This window comes from Phyllobates terribilis, unplaced genomic scaffold (genome assembly GCF_046119375.1).
Source record: "Phyllobates terribilis strain yellow unplaced genomic scaffold, ASM4611937v1 Scaffold_1606__1_contigs__length_246918, whole genome shotgun sequence".
NCBI lineage: Eukaryota > Metazoa > Chordata > Amphibia > Anura > Dendrobatidae > Phyllobates > Phyllobates terribilis.
In genome coordinates this window covers 189,205-207,660 of record NW_027364366.1, presented here as the reverse complement: position 1 = coordinate 207,660, position 18,456 = coordinate 189,205, and the positions used below count along the sequence as shown (strand labels likewise).

At 44.9% G+C, this 18,456-nt stretch overlaps 14 non-coding genes across 14 annotated transcripts; all 14 read right to left on the bottom strand.

Moving 5' to 3' along the window:
- Positions 1-304: 304 nt before the first annotated feature.
- Positions 305-495, bottom strand: LOC141244760 (U2 spliceosomal RNA). The gene has a single exon (XR_012308671.1). It is a non-coding gene; the product is annotated as a U2 spliceosomal RNA (small nuclear RNA).
- Positions 496-1,610: 1,115 nt separating this feature from the next.
- Positions 1,611-1,801, bottom strand: LOC141244759 (U2 spliceosomal RNA). The gene has a single exon (XR_012308670.1). It is a non-coding gene; the product is annotated as a U2 spliceosomal RNA (small nuclear RNA).
- Positions 1,802-2,916: 1,115 nt separating this feature from the next.
- LOC141244758 (U2 spliceosomal RNA) lies at positions 2,917-3,107 on the bottom strand. Its single transcript, XR_012308669.1, has one exon. It is a non-coding gene; the product is annotated as a U2 spliceosomal RNA (small nuclear RNA).
- Positions 3,108-4,222: 1,115 nt separating this feature from the next.
- Positions 4,223-4,413, bottom strand: LOC141244757 (U2 spliceosomal RNA). Its single transcript, XR_012308668.1, has one exon. It is a non-coding gene; the product is annotated as a U2 spliceosomal RNA (small nuclear RNA).
- Positions 4,414-5,528: 1,115 nt separating this feature from the next.
- LOC141244755 (U2 spliceosomal RNA) lies at positions 5,529-5,719 on the bottom strand. Its single transcript, XR_012308666.1, has one exon. It is a non-coding gene; the product is annotated as a U2 spliceosomal RNA (small nuclear RNA).
- Positions 5,720-6,834: 1,115 nt separating this feature from the next.
- Positions 6,835-7,025, bottom strand: LOC141244754 (U2 spliceosomal RNA). Its single transcript, XR_012308665.1, has one exon. It is a non-coding gene; the product is annotated as a U2 spliceosomal RNA (small nuclear RNA).
- Positions 7,026-8,140: 1,115 nt separating this feature from the next.
- On the bottom strand, positions 8,141-8,331 carry LOC141244753 (U2 spliceosomal RNA). Its single transcript, XR_012308664.1, has one exon. It is a non-coding gene; the product is annotated as a U2 spliceosomal RNA (small nuclear RNA).
- A 1,115-nt stretch (positions 8,332-9,446) lies between these two features.
- On the bottom strand, positions 9,447-9,637 carry LOC141244752 (U2 spliceosomal RNA). Its single transcript, XR_012308663.1, has one exon. It is a non-coding gene; the product is annotated as a U2 spliceosomal RNA (small nuclear RNA).
- Positions 9,638-10,752: 1,115 nt separating this feature from the next.
- Positions 10,753-10,943, bottom strand: LOC141244750 (U2 spliceosomal RNA). Its single transcript, XR_012308662.1, has one exon. It is a non-coding gene; the product is annotated as a U2 spliceosomal RNA (small nuclear RNA).
- Positions 10,944-12,058: 1,115 nt separating this feature from the next.
- LOC141244749 (U2 spliceosomal RNA) lies at positions 12,059-12,249 on the bottom strand. Its single transcript, XR_012308661.1, has one exon. It is a non-coding gene; the product is annotated as a U2 spliceosomal RNA (small nuclear RNA).
- Positions 12,250-13,364: 1,115 nt separating this feature from the next.
- On the bottom strand, positions 13,365-13,555 carry LOC141244748 (U2 spliceosomal RNA). Its single transcript, XR_012308660.1, has one exon. It is a non-coding gene; the product is annotated as a U2 spliceosomal RNA (small nuclear RNA).
- A 1,115-nt stretch (positions 13,556-14,670) lies between these two features.
- On the bottom strand, positions 14,671-14,861 carry LOC141244747 (U2 spliceosomal RNA). The gene has a single exon (XR_012308659.1). It is a non-coding gene; the product is annotated as a U2 spliceosomal RNA (small nuclear RNA).
- Positions 14,862-15,976: 1,115 nt separating this feature from the next.
- Positions 15,977-16,167, bottom strand: LOC141244746 (U2 spliceosomal RNA). Its single transcript, XR_012308658.1, has one exon. It is a non-coding gene; the product is annotated as a U2 spliceosomal RNA (small nuclear RNA).
- A 1,115-nt stretch (positions 16,168-17,282) lies between these two features.
- On the bottom strand, positions 17,283-17,473 carry LOC141244745 (U2 spliceosomal RNA). Its single transcript, XR_012308657.1, has one exon. It is a non-coding gene; the product is annotated as a U2 spliceosomal RNA (small nuclear RNA).
- Between the last annotated feature and the right edge of the window lie 983 nt (positions 17,474-18,456).

Below are 18,456 nucleotides of genomic sequence, written 5' to 3'. Positions count from 1 at the left end.
CACCTGTAGTTATTTAGGTGAAAGCTCCAAAATGCTTGCCTAATATGTCTGTTTATCCAAAAGGAAGTAAAAAGGGAGAGCTAGAAAGATAGCATTGCATCACATTACATGGCAATGCAATGCACAGTTGCTGAAGATGAACCAAAATGAGCTTGTAATCTGGCTTCTGCAACTTTGAACATGAAAAATCCAATGAGGAGAAGAAAAGCAAAGCCAAAGAGTCCATCCCAAAATCCGACAAACAAGCAAAATGAACAAAAAACATTGAATTCAATTCTTTCTGATTTTAGAAACTGCATTAAAGAAGGGGTGCACCGGTCCTGGAGATACTGCAATACCAGGTCAATGCGTGGAGTGGACAGAGCAAGCTCTTTTTCCATCTCCCTGTTCTAAAAATCCATTTAATATATGGTCCCCAGATAGGGGACGTATCAGATATTAAACTGATAAGAACAGATACTACACTTGATCTTAGCCAAAAGGCCGAGAAGCGATAACCAGAATTGGTTTCAAACTACGGAGCCACCCAAGGATCCTGAAAAGTCCATTTGTGGAGATGAGCTCCTGGACTCCCGTTAAGAAGACATGTTGTCAACCTCTAGATCCCTTACATGCCTGCACTTTTCGGCTTGCTGCTGCTGCAATCCACGCGTTTTAGATCTGCATAACTCCACCTCTTTAAACACAGCACCTTCACCCCCTGCTGTTCCCACCCGCCTCAACACCGTTGGAAGGGAGGAGAACCAATTAAGGCGGGGGGTGGGGTGGAACGAGCAGCTGTCTACCCTTAGCAGGAGGGCTCCTGATTACATACCTCTCCTGCTGCTGCTGCTGCTGGCTGTCCAGCAGCAGACTGAAGGTGGCTGCTGCTGTGCACAGGTATATAAAGGCTCAGAGCCTATTATGACACGCGCAGCCAGCGTTCCATTGCCACATTCCATCTACTGCAGGCAGGATACCTGGCTGGCTGAATGTCGCTGAGAAGCTCACAGAGACCGCCATAAGCAACAGTTTAACAGAATGCCACAGACTAATCAACCAAACTTTTTGGGTTGGGTTCTCTTTTATAGTCTGCAGGCATTAAATGAAAGAAGTCAGTGTTCCAGCAGAAGGAGACAACGTTTCAGAAAAGGCATTGTAGCAAACCAAAAAAGAAATTTTAAGCGCAGCAGAGTAACCAGCGCACATACCTGTTAGCTCAGGTGAGTTTAAAAGGCTGCTGTTGATAACAAGGGCATTTGCTAAATAGATGGTGTGTGTGCAACAATATACTGAAAGGTCAATTATATTGTGCAGCTTATCTCACCACCTGTAGTTATTTAGGTGAAAGCTCCAAAATGCTTGCCTAATATGTCTGTTTATCCAAAAGGAAGTAAAAAGGGAGAGCTAGAAAGATAGCATTGCATCACATTACATGGCAATGCAATGCACAGTTGCTGAAGATGAACCAAAATGAGCTTGTAATCTGGCTTCTGCAACTTTGAACATGAAAAATCCAATGAGGAGAAGAAAAGCAAAGCCAAAGAGTCCATCCCAAAATCCGACAAACAAGCAAAATGAACAAAAAACATTGAATTCAATTCTTTCTGATTTTAGAAACTGCATTAAAGAAGGGGTGCACCGGTCCTGGAGATACTGCAATACCAGGTCAATGCGTGGAGTGGACAGAGCAAGCTCTTTTTCCATCTCCCTGTTCTAAAAATCCATTTAATATATGGTCCCCAGATAGGGGACGTATCAGATATTAAACTGATAAGAACAGATACTACACTTGATCTTAGCCAAAAGGCCGAGAAGCGATAACCAGAATTGGTTTCAAACTACGGAGCCACCCAAGGATCCTGAAAAGTCCATTTGTGGAGATGAGCTCCTGGACTCCCGTTAAGAAGACATGTTGTCAACCTCTAGATCCCTTACATGCCTGCACTTTTCGGCTTGCTGCTGCTGCAATCCACGCGTTTTAGATCTGCATAACTCCACCTCTTTAAACACAGCACCTTCACCCCCTGCTGTTCCCACCCGCCTCAACACCGTTGGAAGGGAGGAGAACCAATTAAGGCGGGGGGTGGGGTGGAACGAGCAGCTGTCTACCCTTAGCAGGAGGGCTCCTGATTACATACCTCTCCTGCTGCTGCTGCTGCTGGCTGTCCAGCAGCAGACTGAAGGTGGCTGCTGCTGTGCACAGGTATATAAAGGCTCAGAGCCTATTATGACACGCGCAGCCAGCGTTCCATTGCCACATTCCATCTACTGCAGGCAGGATACCTGGCTGGCTGAATGTCGCTGAGAAGCTCACAGAGACCGCCATAAGCAACAGTTTAACAGAATGCCACAGACTAATCAACCAAACTTTTTGGGTTGGGTTCTCTTTTATAGTCTGCAGGCATTAAATGAAAGAAGTCAGTGTTCCAGCAGAAGGAGACAACGTTTCAGAAAAGGCATTGTAGCAAACCAAAAAAGAAATTTTAAGCGCAGCAGAGTAACCAGCGCACATACCTGTTAGCTCAGGTGAGTTTAAAAGGCTGCTGTTGATAACAAGGGCATTTGCTAAATAGATGGTGTGTGTGCAACAATATACTGAAAGGTCAATTATATTGTGCAGCTTATCTCACCACCTGTAGTTATTTAGGTGAAAGCTCCAAAATGCTTGCCTAATATGTCTGTTTATCCAAAAGGAAGTAAAAAGGGAGAGCTAGAAAGATAGCATTGCATCACATTACATGGCAATGCAATGCACAGTTGCTGAAGATGAACCAAAATGAGCTTGTAATCTGGCTTCTGCAACTTTGAACATGAAAAATCCAATGAGGAGAAGAAAAGCAAAGCCAAAGAGTCCATCCCAAAATCCGACAAACAAGCAAAATGAACAAAAAACATTGAATTCAATTCTTTCTGATTTTAGAAACTGCATTAAAGAAGGGGTGCACCGGTCCTGGAGATACTGCAATACCAGGTCAATGCGTGGAGTGGACAGAGCAAGCTCTTTTTCCATCTCCCTGTTCTAAAAATCCATTTAATATATGGTCCCCAGATAGGGGACGTATCAGATATTAAACTGATAAGAACAGATACTACACTTGATCTTAGCCAAAAGGCCGAGAAGCGATAACCAGAATTGGTTTCAAACTACGGAGCCACCCAAGGATCCTGAAAAGTCCATTTGTGGAGATGAGCTCCTGGACTCCCGTTAAGAAGACATGTTGTCAACCTCTAGATCCCTTACATGCCTGCACTTTTCGGCTTGCTGCTGCTGCAATCCACGCGTTTTAGATCTGCATAACTCCACCTCTTTAAACACAGCACCTTCACCCCCTGCTGTTCCCACCCGCCTCAACACCGTTGGAAGGGAGGAGAACCAATTAAGGCGGGGGGTGGGGTGGAACGAGCAGCTGTCTACCCTTAGCAGGAGGGCTCCTGATTACATACCTCTCCTGCTGCTGCTGCTGCTGGCTGTCCAGCAGCAGACTGAAGGTGGCTGCTGCTGTGCACAGGTATATAAAGGCTCAGAGCCTATTATGACACGCGCAGCCAGCGTTCCATTGCCACATTCCATCTACTGCAGGCAGGATACCTGGCTGGCTGAATGTCGCTGAGAAGCTCACAGAGACCGCCATAAGCAACAGTTTAACAGAATGCCACAGACTAATCAACCAAACTTTTTGGGTTGGGTTCTCTTTTATAGTCTGCAGGCATTAAATGAAAGAAGTCAGTGTTCCAGCAGAAGGAGACAACGTTTCAGAAAAGGCATTGTAGCAAACCAAAAAAGAAATTTTAAGCGCAGCAGAGTAACCAGCGCACATACCTGTTAGCTCAGGTGAGTTTAAAAGGCTGCTGTTGATAACAAGGGCATTTGCTAAATAGATGGTGTGTGTGCAACAATATACTGAAAGGTCAATTATATTGTGCAGCTTATCTCACCACCTGTAGTTATTTAGGTGAAAGCTCCAAAATGCTTGCCTAATATGTCTGTTTATCCAAAAGGAAGTAAAAAGGGAGAGCTAGAAAGATAGCATTGCATCACATTACATGGCAATGCAATGCACAGTTGCTGAAGATGAACCAAAATGAGCTTGTAATCTGGCTTCTGCAACTTTGAACATGAAAAATCCAATGAGGAGAAGAAAAGCAAAGCCAAAGAGTCCATCCCAAAATCCGACAAACAAGCAAAATGAACAAAAAACATTGAATTCAATTCTTTCTGATTTTAGAAACTGCATTAAAGAAGGGGTGCACCGGTCCTGGAGATACTGCAATACCAGGTCAATGCGTGGAGTGGACAGAGCAAGCTCTTTTTCCATCTCCCTGTTCTAAAAATCCATTTAATATATGGTCCCCAGATAGGGGACGTATCAGATATTAAACTGATAAGAACAGATACTACACTTGATCTTAGCCAAAAGGCCGAGAAGCGATAACCAGAATTGGTTTCAAACTACGGAGCCACCCAAGGATCCTGAAAAGTCCATTTGTGGAGATGAGCTCCTGGACTCCCGTTAAGAAGACATGTTGTCAACCTCTAGATCCCTTACATGCCTGCACTTTTCGGCTTGCTGCTGCTGCAATCCACGCGTTTTAGATCTGCATAACTCCACCTCTTTAAACACAGCACCTTCACCCCCTGCTGTTCCCACCCGCCTCAACACCGTTGGAAGGGAGGAGAACCAATTAAGGCGGGGGGTGGGGTGGAACGAGCAGCTGTCTACCCTTAGCAGGAGGGCTCCTGATTACATACCTCTCCTGCTGCTGCTGCTGCTGGCTGTCCAGCAGCAGACTGAAGGTGGCTGCTGCTGTGCACAGGTATATAAAGGCTCAGAGCCTATTATGACACGCGCAGCCAGCGTTCCATTGCCACATTCCATCTACTGCAGGCAGGATACCTGGCTGGCTGAATGTCGCTGAGAAGCTCACAGAGACCGCCATAAGCAACAGTTTAACAGAATGCCACAGACTAATCAACCAAACTTTTTGGGTTGGGTTCTCTTTTATAGTCTGCAGGCATTAAATGAAAGAAGTCAGTGTTCCAGCAGAAGGAGACAACGTTTCAGAAAAGGCATTGTAGCAAACCAAAAAAGAAATTTTAAGCGCAGCAGAGTAACCAGCGCACATACCTGTTAGCTCAGGTGAGTTTAAAAGGCTGCTGTTGATAACAAGGGCATTTGCTAAATAGATGGTGTGTGTGCAACAATATACTGAAAGGTCAATTATATTGTGCAGCTTATCTCACCACCTGTAGTTATTTAGGTGAAAGCTCCAAAATGCTTGCCTAATATGTCTGTTTATCCAAAAGGAAGTAAAAAGGGAGAGCTAGAAAGATAGCATTGCATCACATTACATGGCAATGCAATGCACAGTTGCTGAAGATGAACCAAAATGAGCTTGTAATCTGGCTTCTGCAACTTTGAACATGAAAAATCCAATGAGGAGAAGAAAAGCAAAGCCAAAGAGTCCATCCCAAAATCCGACAAACAAGCAAAATGAACAAAAAACATTGAATTCAATTCTTTCTGATTTTAGAAACTGCATTAAAGAAGGGGTGCACCGGTCCTGGAGATACTGCAATACCAGGTCAATGCGTGGAGTGGACAGAGCAAGCTCTTTTTCCATCTCCCTGTTCTAAAAATCCATTTAATATATGGTCCCCAGATAGGGGACGTATCAGATATTAAACTGATAAGAACAGATACTACACTTGATCTTAGCCAAAAGGCCGAGAAGCGATAACCAGAATTGGTTTCAAACTACGGAGCCACCCAAGGATCCTGAAAAGTCCATTTGTGGAGATGAGCTCCTGGACTCCCGTTAAGAAGACATGTTGTCAACCTCTAGATCCCTTACATGCCTGCACTTTTCGGCTTGCTGCTGCTGCAATCCACGCGTTTTAGATCTGCATAACTCCACCTCTTTAAACACAGCACCTTCACCCCCTGCTGTTCCCACCCGCCTCAACACCGTTGGAAGGGAGGAGAACCAATTAAGGCGGGGGGTGGGGTGGAACGAGCAGCTGTCTACCCTTAGCAGGAGGGCTCCTGATTACATACCTCTCCTGCTGCTGCTGCTGCTGGCTGTCCAGCAGCAGACTGAAGGTGGCTGCTGCTGTGCACAGGTATATAAAGGCTCAGAGCCTATTATGACACGCGCAGCCAGCGTTCCATTGCCACATTCCATCTACTGCAGGCAGGATACCTGGCTGGCTGAATGTCGCTGAGAAGCTCACAGAGACCGCCATAAGCAACAGTTTAACAGAATGCCACAGACTAATCAACCAAACTTTTTGGGTTGGGTTCTCTTTTATAGTCTGCAGGCATTAAATGAAAGAAGTCAGTGTTCCAGCAGAAGGAGACAACGTTTCAGAAAAGGCATTGTAGCAAACCAAAAAAGAAATTTTAAGCGCAGCAGAGTAACCAGCGCACATACCTGTTAGCTCAGGTGAGTTTAAAAGGCTGCTGTTGATAACAAGGGCATTTGCTAAATAGATGGTGTGTGTGCAACAATATACTGAAAGGTCAATTATATTGTGCAGCTTATCTCACCACCTGTAGTTATTTAGGTGAAAGCTCCAAAATGCTTGCCTAATATGTCTGTTTATCCAAAAGGAAGTAAAAAGGGAGAGCTAGAAAGATAGCATTGCATCACATTACATGGCAATGCAATGCACAGTTGCTGAAGATGAACCAAAATGAGCTTGTAATCTGGCTTCTGCAACTTTGAACATGAAAAATCCAATGAGGAGAAGAAAAGCAAAGCCAAAGAGTCCATCCCAAAATCTGACAAACAAGCAAAATGAACAAAAAACATTGAATTCAATTCTTTCTGATTTTAGAAACTGCATTAAAGAAGGGGTGCACCGGTCCTGGAGATACTGCAATACCAGGTCAATGCGTGGAGTGGACAGAGCAAGCTCTTTTTCCATCTCCCTGTTCTAAAAATCCATTTAATATATGGTCCCCAGATAGGGGACGTATCAGATATTAAACTGATAAGAACAGATACTACACTTGATCTTAGCCAAAAGGCCGAGAAGCGATAACCAGAATTGGTTTCAAACTACGGAGCCACCCAAGGATCCTGAAAAGTCCATTTGTGGAGATGAGCTCCTGGACTCCCGTTAAGAAGACATGTTGTCAACCTCTAGATCCCTTACATGCCTGCACTTTTCGGCTTGCTGCTGCTGCAATCCACGCGTTTTAGATCTGCATAACTCCACCTCTTTAAACACAGCACCTTCACCCCCTGCTGTTCCCACCCGCCTCAACACCGTTGGAAGGGAGGAGAACCAATTAAGGCGGGGGGTGGGGTGGAACGAGCAGCTGTCTACCCTTAGCAGGAGGGCTCCTGATTACATACCTCTCCTGCTGCTGCTGCTGCTGGCTGTCCAGCAGCAGACTGAAGGTGGCTGCTGCTGTGCACAGGTATATAAAGGCTCAGAGCCTATTATGACACGCGCAGCCAGCGTTCCATTGCCACATTCCATCTACTGCAGGCAGGATACCTGGCTGGCTGAATGTCGCTGAGAAGCTCACAGAGACCGCCATAAGCAACAGTTTAACAGAATGCCACAGACTAATCAACCAAACTTTTTGGGTTGGGTTCTCTTTTATAGTCTGCAGGCATTAAATGAAAGAAGTCAGTGTTCCAGCAGAAGGAGACAACGTTTCAGAAAAGGCATTGTAGCAAACCAAAAAAGAAATTTTAAGCGCAGCAGAGTAACCAGCGCACATACCTGTTAGCTCAGGTGAGTTTAAAAGGCTGCTGTTGATAACAAGGGCATTTGCTAAATAGATGGTGTGTGTGCAACAATATACTGAAAGGTCAATTATATTGTGCAGCTTATCTCACCACCTGTAGTTATTTAGGTGAAAGCTCCAAAATGCTTGCCTAATATGTCTGTTTATCCAAAAGGAAGTAAAAAGGGAGAGCTAGAAAGATAGCATTGCATCACATTACATGGCAATGCAATGCACAGTTGCTGAAGATGAACCAAAATGAGCTTGTAATCTGGCTTCTGCAACTTTGAACATGAAAAATCCAATGAGGAGAAGAAAAGCAAAGCCAAAGAGTCCATCCCAAAATCCGACAAACAAGCAAAATGAACAAAAAACATTGAATTCAATTCTTTCTGATTTTAGAAACTGCATTAAAGAAGGGGTGCACCGGTCCTGGAGATACTGCAATACCAGGTCAATGCGTGGAGTGGACAGAGCAAGCTCTTTTTCCATCTCCCTGTTCTAAAAATCCATTTAATATATGGTCCCCAGATAGGGGACGTATCAGATATTAAACTGATAAGAACAGATACTACACTTGATCTTAGCCAAAAGGCCGAGAAGCGATAACCAGAATTGGTTTCAAACTACGGAGCCACCCAAGGATCCTGAAAAGTCCATTTGTGGAGATGAGCTCCTGGACTCCCGTTAAGAAGACATGTTGTCAACCTCTAGATCCCTTACATGCCTGCACTTTTCGGCTTGCTGCTGCTGCAATCCACGCGTTTTAGATCTGCATAACTCCACCTCTTTAAACACAGCACCTTCACCCCCTGCTGTTCCCACCCGCCTCAACACCGTTGGAAGGGAGGAGAACCAATTAAGGCGGGGGGTGGGGTGGAACGAGCAGCTGTCTACCCTTAGCAGGAGGGCTCCTGATTACATACCTCTCCTGCTGCTGCTGCTGCTGGCTGTCCAGCAGCAGACTGAAGGTGGCTGCTGCTGTGCACAGGTATATAAAGGCTCAGAGCCTATTATGACACGCGCAGCCAGCGTTCCATTGCCACATTCCATCTACTGCAGGCAGGATACCTGGCTGGCTGAATGTCGCTGAGAAGCTCACAGAGACCGCCATAAGCAACAGTTTAACAGAATGCCACAGACTAATCAACCAAACTTTTTGGGTTGGGTTCTCTTTTATAGTCTGCAGGCATTAAATGAAAGAAGTCAGTGTTCCAGCAGAAGGAGACAACGTTTCAGAAAAGGCATTGTAGCAAACCAAAAAAGAAATTTTAAGCGCAGCAGAGTAACCAGCGCACATACCTGTTAGCTCAGGTGAGTTTAAAAGGCTGCTGTTGATAACAAGGGCATTTGCTAAATAGATGGTGTGTGTGCAACAATATACTGAAAGGTCAATTATATTGTGCAGCTTATCTCACCACCTGTAGTTATTTAGGTGAAAGCTCCAAAATGCTTGCCTAATATGTCTGTTTATCCAAAAGGAAGTAAAAAGGGAGAGCTAGAAAGATAGCATTGCATCACATTACATGGCAATGCAATGCACAGTTGCTGAAGATGAACCAAAATGAGCTTGTAATCTGGCTTCTGCAACTTTGAACATGAAAAATCCAATGAGGAGAAGAAAAGCAAAGCCAAAGAGTCCATCCCAAAATCCGACAAACAAGCAAAATGAACAAAAAACATTGAATTCAATTCTTTCTGATTTTAGAAACTGCATTAAAGAAGGGGTGCACCGGTCCTGGAGATACTGCAATACCAGGTCAATGCGTGGAGTGGACAGAGCAAGCTCTTTTTCCATCTCCCTGTTCTAAAAATCCATTTAATATATGGTCCCCAGATAGGGGACGTATCAGATATTAAACTGATAAGAACAGATACTACACTTGATCTTAGCCAAAAGGCCGAGAAGCGATAACCAGAATTGGTTTCAAACTACGGAGCCACCCAAGGATCCTGAAAAGTCCATTTGTGGAGATGAGCTCCTGGACTCCCGTTAAGAAGACATGTTGTCAACCTCTAGATCCCTTACATGCCTGCACTTTTCGGCTTGCTGCTGCTGCAATCCACGCGTTTTAGATCTGCATAACTCCACCTCTTTAAACACAGCACCTTCACCCCCTGCTGTTCCCACCCGCCTCAACACCGTTGGAAGGGAGGAGAACCAATTAAGGCGGGGGGTGGGGTGGAACGAGCAGCTGTCTACCCTTAGCAGGAGGGCTCCTGATTACATACCTCTCCTGCTGCTGCTGCTGCTGGCTGTCCAGCAGCAGACTGAAGGTGGCTGCTGCTGTGCACAGGTATATAAAGGCTCAGAGCCTATTATGACACGCGCAGCCAGCGTTCCATTGCCACATTCCATCTACTGCAGGCAGGATACCTGGCTGGCTGAATGTCGCTGAGAAGCTCACAGAGACCGCCATAAGCAACAGTTTAACAGAATGCCACAGACTAATCAACCAAACTTTTTGGGTTGGGTTCTCTTTTATAGTCTGCAGGCATTAAATGAAAGAAGTCAGTGTTCCAGCAGAAGGAGACAACGTTTCAGAAAAGGCATTGTAGCAAACCAAAAAAGAAATTTTAAGCGCAGCAGAGTAACCAGCGCACATACCTGTTAGCTCAGGTGAGTTTAAAAGGCTGCTGTTGATAACAAGGGCATTTGCTAAATAGATGGTGTGTGTGCAACAATATACTGAAAGGTCAATTATATTGTGCAGCTTATCTCACCACCTGTAGTTATTTAGGTGAAAGCTCCAAAATGCTTGCCTAATATGTCTGTTTATCCAAAAGGAAGTAAAAAGGGAGAGCTAGAAAGATAGCATTGCATCACATTACATGGCAATGCAATGCACAGTTGCTGAAGATGAACCAAAATGAGCTTGTAATCTGGCTTCTGCAACTTTGAACATGAAAAATCCAATGAGGAGAAGAAAAGCAAAGCCAAAGAGTCCATCCCAAAATCCGACAAACAAGCAAAATGAACAAAAAACATTGAATTCAATTCTTTCTGATTTTAGAAACTGCATTAAAGAAGGGGTGCACCGGTCCTGGAGATACTGCAATACCAGGTCAATGCGTGGAGTGGACAGAGCAAGCTCTTTTTCCATCTCCCTGTTCTAAAAATCCATTTAATATATGGTCCCCAGATAGGGGACGTATCAGATATTAAACTGATAAGAACAGATACTACACTTGATCTTAGCCAAAAGGCCGAGAAGCGATAACCAGAATTGGTTTCAAACTACGGAGCCACCCAAGGATCCTGAAAAGTCCATTTGTGGAGATGAGCTCCTGGACTCCCGTTAAGAAGACATGTTGTCAACCTCTAGATCCCTTACATGCCTGCACTTTTCGGCTTGCTGCTGCTGCAATCCACGCGTTTTAGATCTGCATAACTCCACCTCTTTAAACACAGCACCTTCACCCCCTGCTGTTCCCACCCGCCTCAACACCGTTGGAAGGGAGGAGAACCAATTAAGGCGGGGGGTGGGGTGGAACGAGCAGCTGTCTACCCTTAGCAGGAGGGCTCCTGATTACATACCTCTCCTGCTGCTGCTGCTGCTGGCTGTCCAGCAGCAGACTGAAGGTGGCTGCTGCTGTGCACAGGTATATAAAGGCTCAGAGCCTATTATGACACGCGCAGCCAGCGTTCCATTGCCACATTCCATCTACTGCAGGCAGGATACCTGGCTGGCTGAATGTCGCTGAGAAGCTCACAGAGACCGCCATAAGCAACAGTTTAACAGAATGCCACAGACTAATCAACCAAACTTTTTGGGTTGGGTTCTCTTTTATAGTCTGCAGGCATTAAATGAAAGAAGTCAGTGTTCCAGCAGAAGGAGACAACGTTTCAGAAAAGGCATTGTAGCAAACCAAAAAAGAAATTTTAAGCGCAGCAGAGTAACCAGCGCACATACCTGTTAGCTCAGGTGAGTTTAAAAGGCTGCTGTTGATAACAAGGGCATTTGCTAAATAGATGGTGTGTGTGCAACAATATACTGAAAGGTCAATTATATTGTGCAGCTTATCTCACCACCTGTAGTTATTTAGGTGAAAGCTCCAAAATGCTTGCCTAATATGTCTGTTTATCCAAAAGGAAGTAAAAAGGGAGAGCTAGAAAGATAGCATTGCATCACATTACATGGCAATGCAATGCACAGTTGCTGAAGATGAACCAAAATGAGCTTGTAATCTGGCTTCTGCAACTTTGAACATGAAAAATCCAATGAGGAGAAGAAAAGCAAAGCCAAAGAGTCCATCCCAAAATCCGACAAACAAGCAAAATGAACAAAAAACATTGAATTCAATTCTTTCTGATTTTAGAAACTGCATTAAAGAAGGGGTGCACCGGTCCTGGAGATACTGCAATACCAGGTCAATGCGTGGAGTGGACAGAGCAAGCTCTTTTTCCATCTCCCTGTTCTAAAAATCCATTTAATATATGGTCCCCAGATAGGGGACGTATCAGATATTAAACTGATAAGAACAGATACTACACTTGATCTTAGCCAAAAGGCCGAGAAGCGATAACCAGAATTGGTTTCAAACTACGGAGCCACCCAAGGATCCTGAAAAGTCCATTTGTGGAGATGAGCTCCTGGACTCCCGTTAAGAAGACATGTTGTCAACCTCTAGATCCCTTACATGCCTGCACTTTTCGGCTTGCTGCTGCTGCAATCCACGCGTTTTAGATCTGCATAACTCCACCTCTTTAAACACAGCACCTTCACCCCCTGCTGTTCCCACCCGCCTCAACACCGTTGGAAGGGAGGAGAACCAATTAAGGCGGGGGGTGGGGTGGAACGAGCAGCTGTCTACCCTTAGCAGGAGGGCTCCTGATTACATACCTCTCCTGCTGCTGCTGCTGCTGGCTGTCCAGCAGCAGACTGAAGGTGGCTGCTGCTGTGCACAGGTATATAAAGGCTCAGAGCCTATTATGACACGCGCAGCCAGCGTTCCATTGCCACATTCCATCTACTGCAGGCAGGATACCTGGCTGGCTGAATGTCGCTGAGAAGCTCACAGAGACCGCCATAAGCAACAGTTTAACAGAATGCCACAGACTAATCAACCAAACTTTTTGGGTTGGGTTCTCTTTTATAGTCTGCAGGCATTAAATGAAAGAAGTCAGTGTTCCAGCAGAAGGAGACAACGTTTCAGAAAAGGCATTGTAGCAAACCAAAAAAGAAATTTTAAGCGCAGCAGAGTAACCAGCGCACATACCTGTTAGCTCAGGTGAGTTTAAAAGGCTGCTGTTGATAACAAGGGCATTTGCTAAATAGATGGTGTGTGTGCAACAATATACTGAAAGGTCAATTATATTGTGCAGCTTATCTCACCACCTGTAGTTATTTAGGTGAAAGCTCCAAAATGCTTGCCTAATATGTCTGTTTATCCAAAAGGAAGTAAAAAGGGAGAGCTAGAAAGATAGCATTGCATCACATTACATGGCAATGCAATGCACAGTTGCTGAAGATGAACCAAAATGAGCTTGTAATCTGGCTTCTGCAACTTTGAACATGAAAAATCCAATGAGGAGAAGAAAAGCAAAGCCAAAGAGTCCATCCCAAAATCCGACAAACAAGCAAAATGAACAAAAAACATTGAATTCAATTCTTTCTGATTTTAGAAACTGCATTAAAGAAGGGGTGCACCGGTCCTGGAGATACTGCAATACCAGGTCAATGCGTGGAGTGGACAGAGCAAGCTCTTTTTCCATCTCCCTGTTCTAAAAATCCATTTAATATATGGTCCCCAGATAGGGGACGTATCAGATATTAAACTGATAAGAACAGATACTACACTTGATCTTAGCCAAAAGGCCGAGAAGCGATAACCAGAATTGGTTTCAAACTACGGAGCCACCCAAGGATCCTGAAAAGTCCATTTGTGGAGATGAGCTCCTGGACTCCCGTTAAGAAGACATGTTGTCAACCTCTAGATCCCTTACATGCCTGCACTTTTCGGCTTGCTGCTGCTGCAATCCACGCGTTTTAGATCTGCATAACTCCACCTCTTTAAACACAGCACCTTCACCCCCTGCTGTTCCCACCCGCCTCAACACCGTTGGAAGGGAGGAGAACCAATTAAGGCGGGGGGTGGGGTGGAACGAGCAGCTGTCTACCCTTAGCAGGAGGGCTCCTGATTACATACCTCTCCTGCTGCTGCTGCTGCTGGCTGTCCAGCAGCAGACTGAAGGTGGCTGCTGCTGTGCACAGGTATATAAAGGCTCAGAGCCTATTATGACACGCGCAGCCAGCGTTCCATTGCCACATTCCATCTACTGCAGGCAGGATACCTGGCTGGCTGAATGTCGCTGAGAAGCTCACAGAGACCGCCATAAGCAACAGTTTAACAGAATGCCACAGACTAATCAACCAAACTTTTTGGGTTGGGTTCTCTTTTATAGTCTGCAGGCATTAAATGAAAGAAGTCAGTGTTCCAGCAGAAGGAGACAACGTTTCAGAAAAGGCATTGTAGCAAACCAAAAAAGAAATTTTAAGCGCAGCAGAGTAACCAGCGCACATACCTGTTAGCTCAGGTGAGTTTAAAAGGCTGCTGTTGATAACAAGGGCATTTGCTAAATAGATGGTGTGTGTGCAACAATATACTGAAAGGTCAATTATATTGTGCAGCTTATCTCACCACCTGTAGTTATTTAGGTGAAAGCTCCAAAATGCTTGCCTAATATGTCTGTTTATCCAAAAGGAAGTAAAAAGGGAGAGCTAGAAAGATAGCATTGCATCACATTACATGGCAATGCAATGCACAGTTGCTGAAGATGAACCAAAATGAGCTTGTAATCTGGCTTCTGCAACTTTGAACATGAAAAATCCAATGAGGAGAAGAAAAGCAAAGCCAAAGAGTCCATCCCAAAATCCGACAAACAAGCAAAATGAACAAAAAACATTGAATTCAATTCTTTCTGATTTTAGAAACTGCATTAAAGAAGGGGTGCACCGGTCCTGGAGATACTGCAATACCAGGTCAATGCGTGGAGTGGACAGAGCAAGCTCTTTTTCCATCTCCCTGTTCTAAAAATCCATTTAATATATGGTCCCCAGATAGGGGACGTATCAGATATTAAACTGATAAGAACAGATACTACACTTGATCTTAGCCAAAAGGCCGAGAAGCGATAACCAGAATTGGTTTCAAACTACGGAGCCACCCAAGGATCCTGAAAAGTCCATTTGTGGAGATGAGCTCCTGGACTCCCGTTAAGAAGACATGTTGTCAACCTCTAGATCCCTTACATGCCTGCACTTTTCGGCTTGCTGCTGCTGCAATCCACGCGTTTTAGATCTGCATAACTCCACCTCTTTAAACACAGCACCTTCACCCCCTGCTGTTCCCACCCGCCTCAACACCGTTGGAAGGGAGGAGAACCAATTAAGGCGGGGGGTGGGGTGGAACGAGCAGCTGTCTACCCTTAGCAGGAGGGCTCCTGATTACATACCTCTCCTGCTGCTGCTGCTGCTGGCTGTCCAGCAGCAGACTGAAGGTGGCTGCTGCTGTGCACAGGTATATAAAGGCTCAGAGCCTATTATGACACGCGCAGCCAGCGTTCCATTGCCACATTCCATCTACTGCAGGCAGGATACCTGGCTGGCTGAATGTCGCTGAGAAGCTCACAGAGACCGCCATAAGCAACAGTTTAACAGAATGCCACAGACTAATCAACCAAACTTTTTGGGTTGGGTTCTCTTTTATAGTCTGCAGGCATTAAATGAAAGAAGTCAGTGTTCCAGCAGAAGGAGACAACGTTTCAGAAAAGGCATTGTAGCAAACCAAAAAAGAAATTTTAAGCGCAGCAGAGTAACCAGCGCACATACCTGTTAGCTCAGGTGAGTTTAAAAGGCTGCTGTTGATAACAAGGGCATTTGCTAAATAGATGGTGTGTGTGCAACAATATACTGAAAGGTCAATTATATTGTGCAGCTTATCTCACCACCTGTAGTTATTTAGGTGAAAGCTCCAAAATGCTTGCCTAATATGTCTGTTTATCCAAAAGGAAGTAAAAAGGGAGAGCTAGAAAGATAGCATTGCATCACATTACATGGCAATGCAATGCACAGTTGCTGAAGATGAACCAAAATGAGCTTGTAATCTGGCTTCTGCAACTTTGAACATGAAAAATCCAATGAGGAGAAGAAAAGCAAAGCCAAAGAGTCCATCCCAAAATCCGACAAACAAGCAAAATGAACAAAAAACATTGAATTCAATTCTTTCTGATTTTAGAAACTGCATTAAAGAAGGGGTGCACCGGTCCTGGAGATACTGCAATACCAGGTCAATGCGTGGAGTGGACAGAGCAAGCTCTTTTTCCATCTCCCTGTTCTAAAAATCCATTTAATATATGGTCCCCAGATAGGGGACGTATCAGATATTAAACTGATAAGAACAGATACTACACTTGATCTTAGCCAAAAGGCCGAGAAGCGATAACCAGAATTGGTTTCAAACTACGGAGCCACCCAAGGATCCTGAAAAGTCCATTTGTGGAGATGAGCTCCTGGACTCCCGTTAAGAAGACATGTTGTCAACCTCTAGATCCCTTACATGCCTGCACTTTTCGGCTTGCTGCTGCTGCAATCCACGCGTTTTAGATCTGCATAACTCCACCTCTTTAAACACAGCACCTTCACCCCCTGCTGTTCCCACCCGCCTCAACACCGTTGGAAGGGAGGAGAACCAATTAAGGCGGGGGGTGGGGTGGAACGAGCAGCTGTCTACCCTTAGCAGGAGGGCTCCTGATTACATACCTCTCCTGCTGCTGCTGCTGCTGGCTGTCCAGCAGCAGACTGAAGGTGGCTGCTGCTGTGCACAGGTATATAAAGGCTCAGAGCCTATTATGACACGCGCAGCCAGCGTTCCATTGCCACATTCCATCTACTGCAGGCAGGATACCTGGCTGGCTGAATGTCGCTGAGAAGCTCACAGAGACCGCCATAAGCAACAGTTTAACAGAATGCCACAGACTAATCAACCAAACTTTTTGGGTTGGGTTCTCTTTTATAGTCTGCAGGCATTAAATGAAAGAAGTCAGTGTTCCAGCAGAAGGAGACAACGTTTCAGAAAAGGCATTGTAGCAAACCAAAAAAGAAATTTTAAGCGCAGCAGAGTAACCAGCGCACATACCTGTTAGCTCAGGTGAGTTTAAAAGGCTGCTGTTGATAACAAGGGCATTTGCTAAATAGATGGTGTGTGTGCAACAATATACTGAAAGGTCAATTATATTGTGCAGCTTATCTCACCACCTGTAGTTATTTAGGTGAAAGCTCCAAAATGCTTGCCTAATATGTCTGTTTATCCAAAAGGAAGTAAAAAGGGAGAGCTAGAAAGATAGCATTGCATCACATTACATGGCAATGCAATGCACAGTTGCTGAAGATGAACCAAAATGAGCTTGTAATCTGGCTTCTGCAACTTTGAACATGAAAAATCCAATGAGGAGAAGAAAAGCAAAGCCAAAGAGTCCATCCCAAAATCCGACAAACAAGCAAAATGAACAAAAAACATTGAATTCAATTCTTTCTGATTTTAGAAACTGCATTAAAGAAGGGGTGCACCGGTCCTGGAGATACTGCAATACCAGGTCAATGCGTGGAGTGGACAGAGCAAGCTCTTTTTCCATCTCCCTGTTCTAAAAATCCATTTAATATATGGTCCCCAGATAGGGGACGTATCAGATATTAAACTGATAAGAACAGATACTACACTTGATCTTAGCCAAAAGGCCGAGAAGCGATAACCAGAATTGGTTTCAAACTACGGAGCCACCCAAGGATCCTGAAAAGTCCATTTGTGGAGATGAGCTCCTGGACTCCCGTTAAGAAGACATGTTGTCAACCTCTAGATCCCTTACATGCCTGCACTTTTCGGCTTGCTGCTGCTGCAATCCACGCGTTTTAGATCTGCATAACTCCACCTCTTTAAACACAGCACCTTCACCCCCTGCTGTTCCCACCCGCCTCAACACCGTTGGAAGGGAGGAGAACCAATTAAGGCGGGGGGTGGGGTGGAACGAGCAGCTGTCTACCCTTAGCAGGAGGGCTCCTGATTACATACCTCTCCTGCTGCTGCTGCTGCTGGCTGTCCAGCAGCAGACTGAAGGTGGCTGCTGCTGTGCACAGGTATATAAAGGCTCAGAGCCTATTATGACACGCGCAGCCAGCGTTCCATTGCCACATTCCATCTACTGCAGGCAGGATACCTGGCTGGCTGAATGTCGCTGAGAAGCTCACAGAGACCGCCATAAGCAACAGTTTAACAGAATGCCACAGACTAATCAACCAAACTTTTTGGGTTGGGTTCTCTTTTATAGTCTGCAGGCATTAAATGAAAGAAGTCAGTGTTCCAGCAGAAGGAGACAACGTTTCAGAAAAGGCATTGTAGCAAACCAAAAAAGAAATTTTAAGCGCAGCAGAGTAACCAGCGCACATACCTGTTAGCTCAGGTGAGTTTAAAAGGCTGCTGTTGATAACAAGGGCATTTGCTAAATAGATGGTGTGTGTGCAACAATATACTGAAAGGTCAATTATATTGTGCAGCTTATCTCACCACCTGTAGTTATTTAGGTGAAAGCTCCAAAATGCTTGCCTAATATGTCTGTTTATCCAAAAGGAAGTAAAAAGGGAGAGCTAGAAAGATAGCATTGCATCACATTACATGGCAATGCAATGCACAGTTGCTGAAGATGAACCAAAATGAGCTTGTAATCTGGCTTCTGCAA